The sequence below is a fragment of the Phalangium opilio genome, unplaced genomic scaffold (genome assembly GCF_054372755.1).
Source record: "Phalangium opilio isolate 3A_F unplaced genomic scaffold, DU_Popi_V2 ptg000079l_1, whole genome shotgun sequence".
Classification (NCBI taxonomy): Eukaryota; Metazoa; Arthropoda; class Arachnida; order Opiliones; family Phalangiidae; genus Phalangium; species Phalangium opilio.
The window spans coordinates 4,596,131-4,611,423 of record NW_028324187.1 but is presented as its reverse complement, the minus strand read 5'-3'; the positions used below and the strand labels follow the sequence as shown (position 1 = coordinate 4,611,423).

Genomic DNA, 15,293 nt, shown 5'->3' with positions numbered 1-15,293 from the left:
ACATTTTAGACTCAAAATTTATTGCCCATAGAACCAACTGAAATTTGGTCATTCCATCCTGTTAGATTATTCGATAGTTATTTAATTCAATTGATTTCAAATTGATGATTTCTCTAAAACAAGTTCCAGTAGGTCAAATCCATGTTAAATCTACACGACATTCCAAAGCCAAATTTGTTTTAACACACAAGCCAATCAAATCAATATAAAAAAAATCGAATGTGTAAATATTTTACGAATGCTTTACGAAAAGTATATTTATTGCTATAAATTACAGCACAGCCAAATCCACGGTTACTCGAATGTCAATCAATATATTGACCAGATTCAGCTATGCATTTAAATATATTTCCAGGATTATTTTGGAAAAATAATATCTTATTTGAAAGTTACAAATTATAGCAAAGCAGTTTTATATTTTTACTTTCAAATCAGTGATTTCGTTAGCGACTTAGAAAGATCTTAACAAATTTAGAATTTTCAAAATAGATGTCGGTTTTTGTACTAGCAAGGTGTCGATAATGAGCGGTCAATAGGTGGCGCGTGGGAGTTTTCTTTGCAGCTGTGGAACGTTAATCTACATTGGATAAGTCTGCATAAACTCGCATGGAACATTAGCAAGTTTTTTTTACATACAGGTTCTAGACCTTCAAGTGATTTTTCTCTTTCACGATCTTAGCATAAAACAACATTAAAAATAAATGGCAAATGGCACCGCACATCAGGAACAACTGGCCACAATTTGAATAAATGCCTGATAATAGAACCCATAATTTGGAGATCGAAAAATATAGACGTACCATTAATTTTATTAAAGTGGGCAGGCAGTTTTCAGATTCTTAATTTTTAAAATCGGTTAAATGATTATTTTAATTTGTGACATGTGTTCAAGAATTCTTTATATCATTTAATTTACGTGAATATCATCTTCACTAATTTAATTGTGGTCTATGGGAAACTATTAGGGGCTGTTATCAAATTATATACCGTGGAGAGAGTAGAATAATCATATTCTGGTCACTGCCTTCTCTAATACTAGGCCTTGCGATAGGAATAAAAGGGGGGTGGCAGTTAGGATTTCACAAATGGCGCTAGATGTCGCTTTTCCGAGGTTTTAAACTGGCGGCAAATTCAAAACTATGGGAAATTGTCAGCAACGACGAAGTGTAATCTGCTAAATTCGGCTCGAAAAAGAAAGCAAAAAACCGGTCAATAAACCGGTTCATGATGCTGAACGGTTTCCGAGTTCGAAAAATACTAGTTTAAATTTGGTGTACGTTTTGACACGTGTCAATGGCGTCTGCATGGAAATTTCAACCTATCACAGCCCTTAAGTTTTTCCCAAAAACTGCCACTGCCAATGAAATTCCTTAAGTTTGATTTGGATTGACCAATGAGCGCGCTTGGAAAGGTAGGAGGAGATTTCTTTGGCAGCTGAATTCGGACACAGACTTTATCACCAATATTTTATTTATCCACTTCTCTAGTTTAGCAGACGATGTGCCCTAGTCAATGGTCATGGACCAGGCTATTTAGAAGTTTAAAAAAATCCTTATTTCCCACCCTGGTCCGCCATAAGCGAAAGACGTGACGTCATGCGAGACTGCGCAGTACGAATTTACTTTCGTCATCGCGAAACTTCGCCTCAGAAAAGAGCCATCAAACGGTTACTAAGCGCAAATTCAAAATGTCACATAAAAAATTTCAAGGCCTAGTATTAGAGTTGGCAGTGTTATAGCTATCATCATTGAAGATATTGCAGTTGACTGCCAATAGGGGTCGCAATAATAGTTTTGCCTATTTTTCCGTACTTTAGGTGAGCAGCATATGGTTTTAAATCCTTTGAAGGTTAAACAATAGCAATAATCTGTATGGTTTAAATATATAAATTAATTTCTGACATAATGACCAGTTTTCCTCATTAGCACCTTTTATCCCAAGTAAGCTATGAGTTTTTATGGTACGAATCTACTTGTGGTTTACTTACGTTGAGTACTTATGTTTGGTATTGGTATTGCTTTGAATCATTGTTAAAGAAACATTTTTGTTTTTAACTTGCAATATAAGAAAAAAATTCAATTTTCATAGAGGGGGTAGGGTTAAACTTATTTGTTACATAATTAAGGGATATGTTTGTCATTCCAATTGGTTCTTGTTTACGAGGAGGAGAGGACTGTCGTAAAAGAACGGTTTTTTATTCTTTCATTACGTAAACAGAGCCTTGAATTGATTTTGTCATCAGCGAGTTTGTGGTTTGCTGATCTAAAAGACGAATTCTTCGGTTTGTCACCCAAATATGGACATTCCCATAATTGCATTAATGGAAATCGTTAGGCAATTCTAGCTGCCAAACAAACGTAATTTCAGTAATCTTTTGATTAAATAAATGTATCTTGCAAAAATTAGTGGAATCGTAATTATGAACAATATCAACATGTACTTTTGAGAGGCAATTAATGGTAAAATGTCATTCATTTTTGGTAAATGCTACCCCGACGAAGAGAATATTAATTTCATAGTAAGTATGATATAAGGTCACTAAATTACTTATCATAATAAGGAGCCAGTTCAATATTTTATTAATTGTATAACATAAATTTTTAATTATAGTAGGTACAGTCAGTGCAAACGAAAAACTTCTAATTCACATTTAGTTCATCATAGAAACTCTGATGTTTTCACCAAAGAATGGACTGAATATTCTGGTGTAAAGTTGCTGACCAATTAAATCGTGATGTGATGCCAACCATTTAAATCGTGTGAAAGTGCCTTGTCCTTGATACCAGCCCATAGGTAAGAACGATTTACTTGGTACCTAGCCGAGGAAAAAATGCTTTATCAATATCGATACAGTCACAGAGGTAAGAGACATATTTTTTGATTTTAAAGCACAGTGGTAAGAATACATCTATTGTCATAACAAACGTAACCACTAATAAGTCTGCCCACTATTTTGCTAGTGAAAGACCAAGTAGGTAATTGTTTTTGTTGAAAGAAAAAAATATCAACACGCGATCAAACCAGTAAACATCAAAACTTACGAGCTATATAAATAAACAGAAAAATTTGTTAATTAAATTTGAATTAAATTGAAACCTAAATTATCAGTGAAACTTACAGACTTTAAATAATCGCAATGGTTTTCAGTAAATTAATCAGAAAAACATGGTCATATAATTGAACTAACAAATAATTTGGAAGTCAATGAAACGTACTGACTATTAAGAACAAAATAAATTTATTGTTAGTAAATTATATTAATTAAAATATCAATAGGAAAAAGTAACTTACGATCTAGTTTTAGCACATAAATTTCACGAAAAAAAGAAGGAAATTACGTATCATTTGGTAAATATTGCAAATAATTGAGACGCGAAAACTTACCTTCTATAATTGGCATAATTTTGTTTAGAAGAAATGCAAGTAGAAAAATAAGACACATTCTTAAAATTTAAATAGTGAGATATTTAACAAATTAAGCAGCGACACATACTGGCTGTTAAATACATATAGTTTTTCGAAAAATTAGCAAAAGTATTAGGTGTCAACTTGAATTAAAAAAATAATGAAATATAAAACTTAACTTACTGCCTAGTGATAACGCAATGTTTTTATTATAGTAAACAGAAAAAGGCCTTAGAAAACTTAAACTAATTAATAATCCAATTAACAAAACTTACTTTCTACAAAAAAAGCGTTTTCGGAAAAAATAGAACAGTTTTTCAAAAATATAAATAACAAAAATATGCTGTGAATCTTACTGTCTATTTCCAAAAAAAAAGTGTTTTTAGGGAAACATAATTAGACATCAGAATTTTCTCAAACTTATTCGAAATTTGCAGCTAAACTTACAGACTATTCAGAACAATTTTTTTTTTGAACAAAAATTGAGTTGAAAATTTTACAATTTTGATTTGATAACAATACGAAGATAGAGGAACAACTTACTGTCTAAAATAGTTTAAGAAAATAAATAAAAACAACGTTCTCAAACTTGAAATTAAATATTAAATCGAATCGGAATAAGCGATGAAACTTACCAACTATATATACGTAAAATATTTTTATCAGATTTAGACGTTATAAATAGGGACGTTTGAATTAAATTAATATAAATTTATGGAAATAAGTAGGAGTATACTTACCGACTATTGGTACAATAATGATTTTAGAGAAAATAATTAGAGAAAAAACTATATCAAAAAAAAAATTATTTGATAAGCGAAAAACCTACCGTCTATCCGTTATGAAATTATTTTCGTAAATAATTAAAACTTTTAAGCTTTAAACATTAAATTGTCTAATTAAGCAAGGTAACTTACCGCCTATTCGAAATTAGACATTTTGCGCAAAGATAAGATATGGAGGAAAATAATTTTATAAACAGAAATTAACAAAACAGAAATAACCAGCCAAACTTACCGACTAATTATAACACAATGTGTTATTAAAATAAACAAAAATATTTCAATCTTGATATAATCAACTATTATTGAAATAATGAGTCAAACTTACTGACTAATGATTTTCGACAAATAAGTTTAGAAAAATTTTCAAAAAAACTCAAATTATTAAATATTTAAATCAACTGATAGACCTACACTTAATATTAATATTTATAACATAATTTATGACTACTACACTTACCTGAGCCTTCTGACTCGGCGTTTTTCACCAAATTGAGAATGAAAAACATCACAATAATAAAGAATATAGAAAATTTAACGATATTTGGAAGGTTTGACATTTTTCAAAGTGGTTAAAAAATATTTTTTCTTAGAAGTCTTCGTTAAAATTTTGCTAATATTAGAGTGATGCTGGTAATATCACAGTATAATCTGAAAAATAACACTCGTTTTAAAAAAGAAAAAGACTTATATGGAAATAATGATCAAAATTCTTTAGTTTACAAAAAAATTGACTTACGTGGAAGTGAATCGACTAGGAGCAATGCCAGACCAAGCCGAGCTTGTTGCTTTATATCAGCTTAGGGTAATTAGTTGACAAAAGATGTACGTGACACCTAGCCACCTAGCAATGGAAATTACCCGACGAAAGATCAACGTGTCACCTGCATGTAGAAGAGAAAACAATCCCTCGATGCCACGTAAAGGTGATAATTAAGTTACCAAAAACACAAATTAACAAGTAATAGCTTTCTTTTTCACAATACAAAAACAATGTCAGATCATAAAATGATAATTAGTCTAGGTACGCGTTTTATTTTTCCCGTCAACATCATACTGTTGTTTACTGTAAGCTTTTAATTTTTTCCATGGCGTTTTATACCCAGCTTGAGAGAGACATCGAAGGAATGGGCCAAGTTTGTGCAGCTCTTAATGTCCAGTTACGATTGCGACTCCATGTTTGAACCACAGTTCAACCCTAATCACTTCATGTCTATCTCACTCACCTCACAACGGAAAAGTATCTTTTTATTGATCTTAAAATTGTTTTGGTATGACCTATGGTATGGAATCATTCGTTTATTACAACTTTTAAAATTGCAATCTAAGCTTTGTCCACACTAATCCTGTGGTCTATTTACAGGTGGATGGATCCCTTTACAATGTATAGAAGGGGGTAGCAAGCCCCTGTGCCACAGCTAACCAACTAACTATGTTAAACTCAGCAAGTTAATGTCGCTTAACTCCTTGTGTAATCTACTTCCTTGTAACCTTTGTTAAATCCATCTTTTTCGTATGTCCATCCACTAACAGATTTAATAGAATAAAGAACGAAACCTTAATAAAATCAATGTCGCTTCAAATAACATATAAGTTGGACAATTGCTCTCGCGCCCTGCCATAATTACAAAAAGCCATCGAGAGGAAGACGTATGGGAGCTAGTTGCGATCAACGATTAACCTAATGTAGAGGTAACTTGTTTTGAAGGGGACCGGGATGGCTTGCGGAAGCTGCTCGTTTGTAGCTCTCGCTCCCCACAAAAGGCAAAGCAGAATTACCTAATGGCTGCGAAACTCTCACTAATTTTGCTACCAAAACGGATTAGGCACTTGCTGGAGAAGGGGGCGAGATGGGGTCCCTAATTCCATTTGCTAAACGTTTTCCTAAGGACCCTAAGCGTCGATGGGTGACTGAATATGACAGAGGAGCAAATTGAAGAACATTTTTTTCTTCTTCTTTCATGGTCGAAATCCAGCAAAGTTTCGAATGCTAAAACATTTTATCTTATGGATAAAAATCTCCTTGGATTAATATTGTAACACTTAACTCAATAGCATCATCCAATGCAGAAGGAGGACTATGTCTAGTAACATCTCTGAATCATTATTCATCTTTAATATCATCAGAAGAAGAAGATTGTTACGTGCCTAAATAATTGAGATTATAAAGAGTGTCATATCCTTCTTCAATTATTAACTGCTAACAACCATTTGCTAGAAAATAAGCAAAGATAAAAGGCCAGCTCTATATTAAGTAGATCATAAATGTCATATGCAGGAAGTTGTTTCCCCTTGTGCTCAATAAAACTGTATCATATTTCTAAGGAAGTGCTAAGGAACAATTTCCCAGACTAAAAGAAAAATTAAAACTTAATACAATTCCGGAAGAAAGAGTTAGGGAAAAATATCATCATCTGGAAAGTAGAAGGAGCATTAATTATGAATACACTTTTCGTGGTTTACAAGAATAAAAGTATATTTAGGGGTGAGATATATGAATTTAGAATTCAAATTACAATTCTAGTTCCATAAATAAATCATCCTAGCCTTGAGAAAAGTAGCAAAATGAAAATGAAGGTTAAGCTCAGAGCAAGGACTACATAACTATACAGGCGAGCAATACTCAATCTTTGGAAAATGTCAACGCTTTGCGACTACGTGTCGTTGTGAGAAATAAGAAGGTTAGAAAAAGCGGTAGGGTTCTAATGGGAGCGGGGTGGTCTTACGTACGGTGCTGCCACTCAAGTTCAACCACAGAATCTTCGTGTCTCGCTGGATTATATTCTTTTTGGCTCTCAGAGCGGACAATGTCGGTGATGGAGTTACTGAGATCAGATTAAAGCCCCGAGGCATAACTTTTGACCTTTTAAAACTCTTCTTTCGAAATAAAAATCCTAAATCGGATTAGATGCTCACCCTCATACAATCAATAGGCGGCGAGTAAGCCCCAAGACGTAGTAAGAAATAGTTTTACTAACATAGGTTGCGTAAAGGAGAACACACTAGTACAATGAAATCATTTAGTGTTTCTATTTTGGAAATTTTTTAAAAAGGCAATAGCGTTTAAAACATGTCAGTGGCAGAAAACGGTAAAATAAATAACAGTAATATTTATAATAGAATTCAATTCAAACGATAAAAAATAATAGTAGTAAATTAATATATGGGAAGTAATTTTAAATGGTAAAATAATAATTCATTTTATTTATACAAAATATCTTAGTTTTGGAATCAGCGGGATGTTTTCATTACAGTAAAAGGTTTTCTTACGATTATATGGTGCTTTACAAAACTACAATGATATGTATTGTACATTATAAATGTATTAAATTAGCCTGTTATGTTTATAAATTTATGGCATTATTATGGCCTGTACAAATATTAATTTATTACGTTAATTATTCGTTAAACAATTTTGCAATTGTATTAATAGTACGTGATTTCATGATTTAGTCTTCGTATCCTCTATTATTGCTCCTTTTCTTGTAATTTGCGGACCAATAGAAATCGCCCACTAACTCCTACAATGGGTTAGTTTCTACCGTTTTTTTTTATTATTGATCGCTTCACACATCTTCATTATTTACCAATCATTGAGCTCCCAAAACCTTAAACTAAAGAAGTTGATTTTTTTTACCTTAGTTTGAAGTTTACTGAATGTACGCCTAGTTGTCTAAAATTTTGGGGGCAAAAAGTTAAGTGACCTCTTTTTCCAAAATTGGTATCGATTTATCGGTTAAAATCATCGGAATTTCTTCTATTTTGTTATAGTTATTAAACAAGAACGAAAGTTGAGAAATGGCTAAACTAATCTTTTTAGCTTTTTCGGTTGTTTTCATGACTAAATCTTTAAAATATCCGGGAGCTTTAGTAAAATTTCAATACTATGCTCTAACAGGGATAGATTTAATTTTAGAAGTAGGAATGGAGAACGGTTAGTATTTACTTCTGTCCGACGTAACGAAAAGTTTAAATTATCTTATTGGCTCACTTAAACTAATTTTGATGACGTTGCTGACGGGAACGGCGAAAAATACGTAATTCCTTTTACCTCTGTCGCTATGACCCGCCTCTTCTTTCATACCCCCCGTCTCGTGGAAGGGGGTCCAGGACTTGGACGCGCGCCCAGATTACTCTGTTCTCCATTCCTACTTCTAAAATTAAATCTAACCCTGATGATGAATTATTTCAGGATTTCACGCGGTTCGGTAACTGTTTCCGTAACAGATTTACTAAATATAGGTGGCGTCAAAAAGCAAGCAAAAAAACAAGCAAAACAGTTACTCTTTGTTTTGGCAAAAGATAGGAGTTGAGGCAGAAAGATTGTAGGCCCAAGTGAAAGGCCTAGACACTATCGATCATAGAGTGAATATCAATTTGGGAATCTAATTAGCTCGAGCAAAGGGGAGCGGTACTAGTTAAGGGCAAATTGGGTTAAAGGTGGGATAAATCATAGGTGACCGAGATACTCTGTTCTCTTCGCTGAATAAACAATGCCTCAGAGACACGATAGTCATCTCTTTCGTGTCCTTCCGATGGAAAAAGATAACGGTTGAACGGATAAAGGTCCTAGTTGCACGCGCGGCGGTTCAAACTGAATATACCTACATGTTTCGCTATCTATGAGAAGTGAATTATACTTGAAGTTTCGTTATTCGCGTCTAGTCGGACATTAAGATAAAGTGAATTTTATTCGCTAGTTCATAACGGTTCAGGACTTGCTTCAGAACTGCTTTGTGAAATTCGCTTATCGACTAATTGATCCCTGTCGAATCATTTGGGGAAATAATTACCAGGAGGATGGTTCGAATTTGCGGAATCAGTTCTGAACCGTTCGAGTTAGACTGGTGAATAATTTTTCTTGGGAAATACAGTCCATTCTGATAATACCTCTGTATCAACAGTTATCTAACTTTGCACACTGACTTGGATTGAGGAAGTTGCTGCTTGCATGGGCAAACCTTCGAATAAGGTAGGTAGTTATTTTAATAACTTCGAATTGCTTTATTTTCATCTCTACTGAAAGGTCGCGTTTGTCGTACGTGAAGTCATTTTAGAATAATAAGATGTGAGGTAAGATTAATTTAGTCATTCCTGTGTGTCCAACAAGATCTTGCGACATAGTCCATATATATTTATAATGTACAATCCTTTACAAACGTTTAAGAGTTTCTGCTATTTAAAAGGCCATCATTGCAATTTTATCAAATACGAACGGTTCTCTATACAAATGGCATTATGATGTAACCATAAAGCGCAGAGAAACAAGACGTTGAATGAAGCTTTTGTAATATCTAGTTCATTGAACGAGAAATGATTCAATTCGAGATCATGTCCCTGGTAATATGATTGTATTTGTTTCTAGGCGAAACCTACATTTTTTGTAAATTATAAAAGGACTGAACAATCCTTTCAGGGACTGATTAACCCATCTATAACCTTCCCGCTCCATTAGCTAAATGCCATAGTTTAAATATGAGAGAAAGCGGAATACTAATCTCAAAATAACATCTTACTTTAACATTTCCGCGACGAAGTGCTTTGTAACGGATACTGTTGCTGGTAAGCGACGACGCGACATTAATATCCCCATCATACTCTCGACACGGATACGGTTTAGCCAATCCGGAAAGGGTTTTGTTATTAAAGAAACGAGCCTTACAAAAATTGCGGAGAATTCGACGTCGTTTTTAGGAAAATCGCTCGCATTAGACGCGAGCCAAATGGCTCATAAAATTTCAATGTCCCCAAAATAAATCGGTTGTCCGTGTTTGAATAAGTTATGTAACAACACTAAGTACGACACTTCATGATAAAAACATTTTTCACCACTCAGCTAGTTATTTATCAAAAGGTTCTTAGAAGCGAGCCCTGTTAAGACAAGGTTTTTATGCCAAAAAATAAATTGTTTATCAGCAACATGGTAACAAATGTTCCTTAAGAAAGTTTGCATTGCGTCAATTAGTGTCATATTTGCTGTTAAAGCGTTACTTTTGGTTTTAAACTTAAACGGCAGAACATTTTGCAATTGCATTATTTGCATAACCACGTGCCAAAACAACAGAACATAAATATACGCGCTTAGAATTATGTTAAAACTATTGAAATAATATAATTTTAAAAACGTCGGTTTCGATTAAAACCAAGATTTATTCAAAAAAAAGTTAATTGTATATACAATAATATTAATTCAATAGTTCAATTTATTTGGTTAGTTATTCAAATCTTGGTGTTTTCTTCCGTTATGTTTGAAGATCAACCGAAGAATCTGGCGGTCAGTCTTGAAGGATTACACGCCACGTAACGTATTTTGTGAAATGATATTTATAATTAATCCGTGAATTCAACATAATGTTACGTAATTAGTGAATACAGTTAGTCTTGAGGAAGGACATGTATCTCAACGTAATTTCTGAAAATTATGTCAAATGCCATGTCTTACATTCTAACCAATTGTTGAAGGCTTGTTTGACACTTACTAATTATTTAATTATTAAAGATCAAACTTGTGGTAGGCCTAGATAACTGATTAATGTTTTTTTATTAGACCATAGTCCTATTACAACCGATTACAACACCAATAACGTGACCAAGAAATAGCGTAAAAATACAAGTTGGGAAAACCAAAATATTACCTCTCCGAGTCAAGAGGTCTACTACTACAAACTTATTTACCTAGATATGGAATTATTTCTCTTTTTTTGAAGTAAAATTTATGAAATATTGAAGCAGTATTCCAAGCATAGCGAATATACAGTAAAGCAGACGACATTTTACATCCAATAAGAATAAATCTCGGACACATGGAAATCAGTCAATGGGGAAAAGAACAGGAAATGAAGTCTACGCTTCAGCTGTTTACCGTTTATTCTGATAGCTACATTCACAACTGGTTTGCAGTGTAAACACTATCGTCTCGTCTCACCTCAACAATATTCTTAGTTTGCCAACATGAATGTTAATGTTAAATAACACCAAAGCTAAATTGTAGCTAGACGCACTAATAGTCAATGCGCACCATAAAGAGAATAAAAAGTCTGTAGCTATTACCCGTTTATCATTAGCCCTTTTACTATTCTAATTGCCACCATGATCTTTTCTTCTATTATAAAATCTCAACCTGATTATTTAAGAGTGTATTTAACTTTCGGTTCACTCTGAACCGTTAATGTCTCTCCATTATAGACACGAAAATCAAAGCCCAAAGTTTACTTCACCTCAGGCCTCAATTATTTACTCTTTGTTTCACTAAGCCTATTGCGGATAATACTTGATATACCCGCTGGAGTCTAGGTCTTAGTTTTCTTCATAAAATCACTAAATCAAGGATTATTCTATATACAGATGTAGTAAAGCTTAAGTAATATATAAACAGCCATTTCAAATAACAATATTAAAAAAAATCTTTGGAATATCAAAATGAAACAGAGCTTTAAAGCTACAAAAGTATTAAACGCATCATAATTACGAAAAATACTTCCACATATTCACTTTATATTATGGAAAAAGGGATTAGTAAGGTTCTGTATGATTTCTTAACACATCAACACAAGGCTAACTGCTAACGCGACGCACTAGTGTAACAATGGACGGACACACACAGACAAAAACATAAACTTCTACTTTACTCTTTCCGTATTAATTCTGAGTTGAGAAACAGGATTATCTCGAATACTAAGACAAGGAAGGATTATAAAATATGAAACATGGAGTGGAAGCTGTATCCTTATTACTCAGTTTTTTATTAACTAACGTTATCATTACTTGTCCGATATTAGCTTTGCAAAAGAGTTTCCGTGGTTTGTAATACTCGCTCTATATTGACTATGAAATGTGTATGGTGTTTCGACTTCATACGCAATCTTCATTACTCGTCCTATATAAAATTTGACTAGAAATTTTTGATTGATAGAGGTTTTTCTTAAACAATTTCTTAAATTTATTTGATATTAATTATTATCTTCGTCAGATATTTGCTTTAGTTATACTTACATCGTTTTAAGAAACTTTATTCGTAATATCGTTTGAACTTAAACTATTATTTTGGTTTCCCCGCTAGCGTACTGCCTTTGCCAAAGTTTTGGAAATCTAGGGTATATATAGCAATCGTCTCCCAGTAAATAATAAGAAAGTACGCAATTGCGAAAACCTTCGGTGGTGATCCCACCTTAGGGAGGCTAGACGTTTCTCGTAACCCTAGCTGATCGCCGCGTGTATCTTAACCCCAACGATGATGATGGAGATAAATAATAAGAAAATGCGCATTTGCGAAAACCTTTGGTGGTGATCCCACCTTAGGGAGGCTAGACGTTTCTCGTAACCCTAGCTGATCGCCGCGTAAATCTTAACCATAACAGCGATAATAGAGTAGAAGCTAGTGTTGCAGATTAATGTCTATGTGGTATTGATGAAAGACCAGTTGATGGTGATGTTAGAAGCCAATGTTGCAGATTGGTGTCTATGTGGTATAGACGGAAGACTAGTGCATGGTGGTGTTAGAGACCATCAAGTAGGGACAGTTTTCCGAATTTCTGTGAACTGCGAACGCAGTCCGGAAACTAACAATACGTTTGCTCCGATTTCCCAACTGCGAACGCGGTGACAGACACACACACACACCCACCCCCACACACACACACACACAGACACACACGTTGAGTGTAATACCTCTCCGTGACATACGTCACTCGGAGAGGTAAAAAATGGTCTGAAACTTTAGAAGAAAGAGACCTTACTCGCATTGTACGTTACTTTTCTGGTCTAGGGAAGGTTCAGTCGTTTGTGAAAAGAGCATTCGAAATCAATATCTATGTGTTGGGTCGAAATTACATCGTTGCTTTTTCTAAAAAGTGCGGTATAAAAATTTTGATAAACGACGGCACATAGAATCCGAATCCCGTAAGCCCCTCTATCAAACGCAGTCAGTTTCCGTTATGGCCAAAAACCGAAAAGAGTTGCTTTTTATGAGGGTAGCAATATGATGGCCGTGTTGAAGTTACGCTGGTACGGATGTTACATCATCTTCATCTCTAAAATGTCGTAAATCATTTGATTGAATAATTTTTAATTCTTCATGCTTTTACTTCGTCTTATACACAACTTTGAGACTTGTTTACATTCGAGATCTGTGCTCATGGGCGACTAGCTACGTCAATGTCACGTGGTAAGTAAGTTCAAATGCATTATGCACGACGTCATAGATTACGGTTTCTACAGCTCCTCCCCATTAATTCAAGCAGAAAGGCTAAGAAAATGGCCTGTTGAAGATTCCAAGCAGAAGAAATCTATGTATTCTCTTCGACACGGATATTCCACGACTGTAGTTGGAATAGGTAATGTTTAATTACACTTAGAAAAAGCTAATACGTCCGAATCAAATTTCATTCTTTTATCAAACTCAACTCAAGTATTTCATGAATGTAGTACCTGTTCGAATTTGTCATACGTGATATATTCCATGTGGGTTAGGCCTAAGGGAAGATCATGTGTAATTAAGACCAACTTGCATAGTATTATTTCGTTAAACCAGCTGACCCCTGTTTATTGGCCTTGCTTTTCATTTCTTCAATTCAGGGAGCCCTTAAAAGTAGCTCGAAAAAACTCTCTCTCTCTCTCTCTCTCTCGCATAATACATCGGAAACATTTCCACGGTATTTTATCCATTTTGCGTCAAGGTAATATTATACGGTTTAGTCTCGCTCGTTGAGGTAGAGTATATACTCAAGTTAGGGTGTCGCAAATAATGTATAAAGGCGACAAATATTGAAATACCCAAGATTTAATGTGTATATTGTGGAAAAAATCAAAGAAAAAAAAATAAAGAAAAATACCTGAAAAATGTACCTTAAGAATAGTGAAGTAAGATCCTTTTTCACGATTGCAGCTAGCTTCGAGAAAAAGCAGAACACTCAAATTATATTATATGCAAAAATGAGAAATCATGTAATGCGTTATATGCAACCAGAATTTCCATGTTAACTTTCAGTATTTAATGTGCGACATGTTATCATTGACTGGAAAAAATGGTGGAGTTTTTGGTAGCGTCGTTGTATACCAAACCTTGGCCCGGGGGTTTGAATCCCGAACAGGTGTGTATAAGGCATATACATTTTTGGAGGAAGATTGAATTTTGTTACTGAAGTTTAATTTATAACGATTGGTTTGCATAGGGATGTCGGCCTTGTTGCAGCGTAATTGTAAGCTACACCGTGTACCCCGGTTTGAATCCAGGCGAAGGAGTCTTTTACTATTAAAATCAAGGTTATTTTGAATGGTAGATTGATTAGATATTGAAATTCAACTTATAATAGGTCTTACACAAAAACAGTGGTGGCTTGATTGGTTGCGTCGTTGTTAGTTACACTACGGACCGAGGTGCAAGCCCGGGCGAGTATAGTTATTTTGCTTGAGATTTCCAGTTCTTTTGAATGGAATATCCAAATTATAATCACGTGAAAACCAACCGGAGTCAGTTAGAAAAGTAACTGATATAATTTGGAAAATCGACTTTTAACACTTAGGAAAACTCAATTAACAATGTTCTTCTACTAAAAATCCGTATTTTAAATATTAAACTATATATATTTAATCAATATATACACTGTCAAAAATAAAGGTACTTTGAAGGTACTATAAAATACCTCCGCGACCTTTTTAGTACCCATGAACGTAGTCTATTAGTTGTCTCACAGTACGGGTATTAAATGATTTCGAAAGGGGTATTTTGGAAATATAAGGTATATAGTGAAACCTTTTAGAGTTTCAGCGCTTCTGGTGGTATGTTATCGTACCCTGGAACTAGAAAAGGACTTAACAGACTCCTTTAGAGGGAGTTTTTAGTTCCGGCGTGCTGATTTTAACTAACACTACTAAAGTAAAATACATGATATAATACTTCTAGCCCAAATTCTCTAACACTAACTGTTCATTTCACCAGTAGCACTAGTAATGACAGCGTAGAAGAAATCTCTGTTGGAATATTAATAATAACCATAAAGATTAGGTTCGGTAGGGTAGAATAAGGTAGTGGTTTTCTACCCGAGATTTCAATTTCAATCTCAAGTTTCCTAGCTAGTGGTTTTTCTTAAATATTTAATTACATATAAT

General features: G+C 34.0%; 1 long non-coding RNA gene across 4 annotated transcripts; it reads left to right on the top strand.

Moving 5' to 3' along the window:
• Positions 1 to 1,636: 1,636 nt before the first annotated feature.
• Positions 1,637 to 6,292, top strand: LOC149654302 (uncharacterized). Of its 4 annotated transcripts, XR_016370570.1 has the most exons (4): positions 1,637 to 1,940; positions 2,218 to 5,113; positions 5,188 to 5,211; positions 5,294 to 6,292. It is a non-coding gene; the product is annotated as an uncharacterized LOC149654302 (long non-coding RNA). The 4 variants fall into 4 exon arrangements; XR_016370569.1 differs by having other exon boundaries at positions 2,218 to 5,211; XR_016370568.1 differs by having other exon boundaries at positions 2,218 to 5,470; positions 5,551 to 6,292.
• The last annotated feature ends 9,001 nt before the right edge of the window (positions 6,293 to 15,293 follow it).